This window comes from Peromyscus maniculatus, chromosome 18 (genome assembly GCF_049852395.1).
Source record: "Peromyscus maniculatus bairdii isolate BWxNUB_F1_BW_parent chromosome 18, HU_Pman_BW_mat_3.1, whole genome shotgun sequence".
Lineage (NCBI taxonomy): Eukaryota > Metazoa > Chordata > Mammalia > Rodentia > Cricetidae > Peromyscus > Peromyscus maniculatus.
The window spans coordinates 50,077,640-50,084,208 of record NC_134869.1 but is presented as its reverse complement, the minus strand read 5'-3'; positions in this window follow the sequence as shown (position 1 = coordinate 50,084,208).

Here is a 6,569-nt window from a genome sequence, read left to right as displayed (position 1 = left end):
TGATCGACTCCTTTGTTATTTATCCAGTATGTAGGATTTAATGCTTTGGTGGGGATGCTGGGACTAAAATGACTCTTAAAAAAACAACAACAACAACAACAACAAATGATTTCACTAAGTTAGACTCATATAGATGTTTGTAGACATACCAGAGCTTCCACGGTAGTGTGAGTAGGAATTTAAAACCTTAGGGAAACAGACATGCCAGAGTTGGTGTATGTCAGGCTAGGAAACAATTAATCCACAGGGGGTGGGGGGAGCTTGGGTAAAATAGCATTTGCCCAGCATGAAAGGACATGCTAATAAGGGGAAGTACCAGTATCCTTAAAAAGCACTGGGTGACCATTCCCAGTTAGTGGAGCTAATGGCAGAGATATCATTCCTAACATCAGTGAGGACAAAAAAAACCCAAGTAGACACAACTATCAGAATGAAAAGCAGTGTCATACAGGCAAGAAGAGGGGTCTCCCACTCAAAGTATTATGAAACTGTTCATAGAACAGAGTCCCTGTGGGCAAAATAAACGGGTAGCACCAACCAGGGCTACTCAATCCACGAAAACAAAAGAAACGAGGGGTGAATATCGGGAGGATGACTGCGGTCACCTTTGTAAGTACTTCTGGAGCTGAGTTAGCTTCTGATCCTGGTACTCAGTGAGGAAAGAATCCAAGTTCCAAGAAGGAGGACCCTGACATGTGTGTGTGCGCCCACACACAGTACAATAATCTCCTCTGCCTGTCTCCAATGCAGCCCGCATCCATTTACTTAAAAATGAGACATCGTTGCCCTGCAAACACACGGTCACACGGAGTCAAGGTCTGACTCCCAGTGTCTGTAAGAACTGTAGACCACCCGATGGTCCTTCCTCCACTTTCCAAGTATATTACTGCAAGACATATATATGTGTATGATAGCTGGCTGGCCCCGACCTTCATGGCTGGGTCTGTGAGGTCAGAGGATCAAAGAGTCTGGAGAGAGGCCAAGTGGAACTGCCCCAAACTGCCATCCTGCTAGGCCAAAACAGTAAATCACAAAACAATATTGCTTCCCAAGGGAACGATAGAAATTAGAGAGGGAAGGAATTCTGATGCAGTATCTCCTCCTGAGATCCTCACATGCCTACCTTGTTCATGTTGGAATTGGACATTAAGCCTTCTATTTTGTTACCATGGCCTCCAAATGGAAAGGATGGTCTCTAATAACAATTTCATTCAAGCCATTATGACTACATTCCAACTGGAAAAAATTCCATTAAAAACTTTTAAAATGGAATTTTACCTATATGAGTGTCTCTAAAGGTATTCTAAAAGTTTTCAGTTAAATGCTTGCAATATTACTTGCTTGAGGCTTGGAATGTAGCTCAGTGGTAGAGCATGTATCTAGCTTGCACAAGGCCCTAGATTCAATTCCAAGTATTGCAATAATTAATAATATTATTATTATTATTAATGATAATGTGAGAGAACAAAACTTTTCTTACAAAGATATTTTATTGTAATATATATGTTCACAGTTGTTAGAGTAGTGATGTCATTATTTAATTTTTTGAAGCGTGGTGGCTTTGCTTCCTTATCTGTGAGATCTAAGCTTGAAGAGAAAACAGACACATTGAAAAAAAGAAAAAAAAACAGACTCAGTGGACTTTTGTTCTTTTCTCTACCTCAGATCTTCCAATTTCTGTTTTCTCCACTTCATTCTCTTTCGGGAACTTTCTGTGGATAACTCTACAGTGTCCCAGAGTTCAGGAAAATGAGAACATCTTGCATATGGCGTTCGGCATTTGACCAAGTTATCATTTCCAAAGATGACCGACTCTGCATTGCTAGAGTTTGCGATGAACTAAAGTTAAAGAAACGATTCTTTAGTGGGGCATTCATTCATCTCGGAAGGAAAACCTTTATGATGTTAGTGGTAGACTCTTCCCTGACCCGTTCCTTGGACAAGATGGCAGTTGATCATCGAGTTTTGAAAACTATAGATCCTTCTCATTCCCTGGCACTTTCAGATACCAATGCAGGACATGGTCTGTGACCATGAAAGGATCCTGGCTCTGGTAGTTAAAGAGACAAGTCTACCTTCTCGAGTGTCCCATGAACTTGCATGGGCACTCCACACTGGTCTGGTCAGGGGTCAGGGGTCAGGGGTCAGGGGAGGCTAGCCCTGCTGGGCTTGCACTACACTCCGGGTAGTTCCTTAAATGGCGAAAGTGCTGCTCAGGAGCAACTGAAGACAGTGATTTACAATGACCCACACTTTTGCTTCTGATCTGTAAACACAGGCAGGCACAGCATTTACACTCCTTGGTGCTAATGTGGCACTTATGATCATTTTGAATTAAGAGCGTGAGTACACATGGAACACTCAGTTCCAAGTGTACGTAAACACGTGCACATCCATTATTGATATCATTAGTTGGAAATGGCTTCATTCTTGGGCCTCAGACCAAGGGCATCTGCGCTTCACTTGGTTGTCGTGGTGTTTTCAACACAGAAAATTCCCTGGGGGTTAAAAAAGGGAGAGTGTTAAAAAAGGAACTGGAATATGTGGCCAGGTCTCCAGCTCACTCTACCCCCCTCACATCCTCTGTATCTGAATGCCGCAGTGGACTGACAGTGGCTATTTAGATTTACATACCCTGTGGGCATTTCAGCTTGCATATCCATCACAGAGCACCGTGCTTGGCAACAGCATTAGAATTTGCAAGGTCAAGGTATGGCTTTCCCTCTCCGTACTTCTGACTCCACGAGGCTGTTATTATCGGTCTGCTTCCTAAGGATGCAGCCTGCTAACACATGCTTCCTGGAAAGGTCTCCTGTGGCCTCCATGCCTGGGACCCTCACTACTGCATCCAGCCATTGTTGCAAATGTGAGTTCTAGCCGGGAGTTTCAACAGCCACAAGGCTATTTCATGAAACAGGAAATCTTCTTTCCTCTATAAAGTATGTGTGTGTGTGTGTGCGCGCGCACGCTCGTGCCATGTGGGTGAGTGCCCTCAGAGGCCAAAAAATGATGCTGGATCCCCTGGATCTGGAGGCTTGAATTATAGGCATGTGGAAGACTGGGCATCAATACCTATCCTGTGGAAGAAAAGCAAGTGCTCGTAACTAAGGAGCTCCTTCTCCAACTCAACCCTGGGACTCTCTCCAGTTGCTCCTAGTCTATCCCTCGAATAACCCGGCCAGGCGGCAATTCTACTATACTTTAAGCAGAAAAAGTTAAGACCTCTTCTAACAGGAATTCTCGGGCTGAGGACTGCATAACATTCTAAAGAGAAAGTATCATTGGTCATTTGAAAAACACCAGTTCTTGAATCCCGTAATTGACAATAATTACTTTTTTTAAAAAATTTTTTGCTTTTTAATGTCTTATCTGTGTTGGTGTTTAGATAGCCTTGGGAAATTATCTTCACTTTGATTTTTATAAGCCAACTGACCTTTTCTTATCATGTCTTGGGACAAAGATTTACTGAAGGTAACATGCTTGGTGCCCAATTGCAGGGTTTCCTGAGGAGTGCTTTAGTATTTAAATCCAAAAACTTAATCTATTCTTATTACAGATTTTTCTCCCCAAAGTTCCACACTGACAAATGTGGCTTTTCCATCACTCTTTAGTAATAATTGATTAGGAGTTCCAAGGCCTGAATTTAGGGAGTCCAGACACGAGCTAGGAATGCATCTCCCTGGGTAGAGTGCTCGCCATTCATGTGAGAAACCCAGGCTTGGGTCCCCAGCACCAAATAAAACAGCATGGAGGTGCGTGCCTGTGATCACAGCACTGGAGAGGTAGAGACAGGAGCATCAGGAGTTCGAGGTCATCCTCCGCTCTATAGCCAGTTCTAGGCTTCTCTCAGCTACATACATGATAGACACCTGCTCTCAAAGGGTCAGGAGAGTCCAGGTGCAATTCGTTCCTTAATTTTACTTCAACAAATGACAAAGAGGAGCAAAACTTCTAATGCTTTTATTACTTTCCTAATTCATTTTCTAGATTTCTTCTCCCCCCCCCCCCCCCCCCCGAAACATTGAGCATCTTTTCCCACTGCTGGGATTCTCGGACAATCTCAAACAACCGTTTTATTTTGCTGGTGAAACCCGCCTACTCTCCTACTCACTGTCTGCTCCTAATCTTTCCGCCTTCTCGTCAGAGTTCCTCTTCTCTTCCACCTACTCCCTCCTCTGCTCTCTTGCTCCACCTTCCGAGCCTTGGAGAGCCAGAGAGCTGGACAGAGAGGGTGGGAGGTAGACGTGCCATGGGGTCTTGGTAGCCCCTGAGCAGGCAGATGCTCTCAGGCAGGGCTGTGGCTAGCAGGTGCTGAAAGCTTGACCAGGAGGAGGCAGACTCCCATCCTTATGCATGGTGGCTGCATGATTAGCACCACCCTTGGGGGTTGGGGGTTGGGATGCCTCTTCCTTCATCAGGATGACATCTTTCTCCAGGGCTGCATCCCACACTGGCTCCCTTTGACAGCAGTCTAGCTCAGACAGTGATCTGAGCTCCAGGAAGCACTAATTTTTCCAGCTTGGGGGAGAGTGAAATTTGTTGCAGACTGAGGGGCCCATCATGGCTATGGGTGTGATGCTTGTTATTGTTATTAAATATCAGATCCAGAGCTTGTGTTCCCAAGCTCCAGAGGGTATATGTGAGTCCTCTGTGGGTTTCCTTTCAGGATGCTTGTGTTGAGGTAAAAATCCCCCATATTTTTTAATATAGAAATCCTCTTATTTAAATGAAGGTGCTGATGCTGGGAAAGCCACCTCAGTTATATCCTCTGTAAGTTCAACGTCCATGGTTGAGCTCTTATTTTTCTAGGAAGTACTGGGACCCTCTTGCCTGCTTCCTGGACTCTGGGGGCTCCCCCTACAATGGAGCAGCTGACCCTGGTTTAATCATTTAACAGCTGACTGGGGTTCAGTGGTTTGATGGAACTGGTATGTCCCACGGTCGTTATTAAAATTCAAGTGACAATATAATTACAACCAAATGAATTATATTGAAAAGAAAGGTAAACCCAGGAGCCTTCCACAGCCAGGAGTCCTGAATTATCATGTTCTAAATCTATAGGTTTAATCAACCTTGGGTAGAAAAATTTAATAGACTTCATACATACTGAATATGTACAATTTTTTTCTTTTCCTTCCCTAAATAATAAAAACATAGGAACTATGTGCACATAGGAAGCACATTTGCATACAGGAGGATGTGCATAAGATATGTATAACAGACTTGAGCATCTTCAGAGGAGTCCTGGAACCATGCCCAGGGTCACCCAAGGATGACTTCATCCGAAGATCATCATCACATCCTCTCATTTTACTCACTGTGATTACCTACGTAGTCGCCTCTGTCGGGATCGTATGATGGCATGCCATGGCATATTTCCTCCCACTTCTGCAACCGCTGACCTCGCTGACAGTCTGCAATCAGCTGTGGTGAGAGGGTTTACACCAGTGGTTCTCAACCTGTGGGTCGCGAACCTTTCGGCGAACCTCTATCTCCAAAAATATTTACACGACGACGATGCGTAACAGTAGCAAAACGACAGTGAGGGAGCAGCAACTAAATCGTTTTATGATTGGGGGAGGGAGGGTCGCCGCTACATGAGGGACTGTCTTAAAGGGTGGCAGCGTCAAGAAGGTTGAGAACCACTGACTTAACGCAAAGGAAACTTGCGGATAAAACACGTCCGGCTCTCCGGACTCCCAGACTTGGACTGTAAGTATTTAATAGCTCCACAGTGCTCAGGAGCTGTAAGGGGCGGAGGTGAGGGCTGAAGCGAGCTAGTTCATTTCCATACAGAAAGGATGCTTCCCAAGATGAATAGACGCAGCAGCAGCACGTCCAGACCAAATGTTTCCCCGTCTCCAATGCTTGCAGTTCCTGGGAGATCAATTTGGTCTCTCTTCACAGGTACCCACCCTGAGTACATTTTCAATTGCAAGTCGGAGATTAGAGAGAGAGACGCTCCCACAGCTGCACATTCCTTGGCAGCCGGCATCATAATTGCTTTTGCAAAAAAAAAAAAAAAAAAAAAGCCTCGCCCAATTTTTTAAACGGCTCTGGACTGCATTTAATAGATGATGAGAATAATGACTTTTAAATACGCCACCGCACAATTAGGCCACTAAAAGCAACTGGGATGGTTTGGGACGCATGAGCCTGAGAAACAATACCAAAAGAAATGTGTGTGTGGTGGGGGGGGGGGAGGCCGGGAGTCAAATGCTGTACAGGAAAGAAGGTAGAACCCCGGACGTCAAAATTTGCATTTATACAGTCACCTTGAATAAACGTGAGTGACAGTGTAAAAGAAACAAAGAAACAACTCTCGCTTCCCAATGGGTGGTGTACATTTGCGCGGTCAATCATGTCTCCTTCTTTCTGTTTCTCTTGAGCAGATGTGGGGAAGACCTGTTGGCGTCGCTGCTTCTCAGAAGTGAGGACAGAGAAGGGAGAGCAAGGGTCCCCTGTGAACGCAGCCTTCCCCACAGATCGTAGAAGGGGTCTGTGGACATCATGGCGGTTGTTGAAATGGGAGCTTTTAAAGACAGGAGCTACAAAGGCAAAATGCTAAA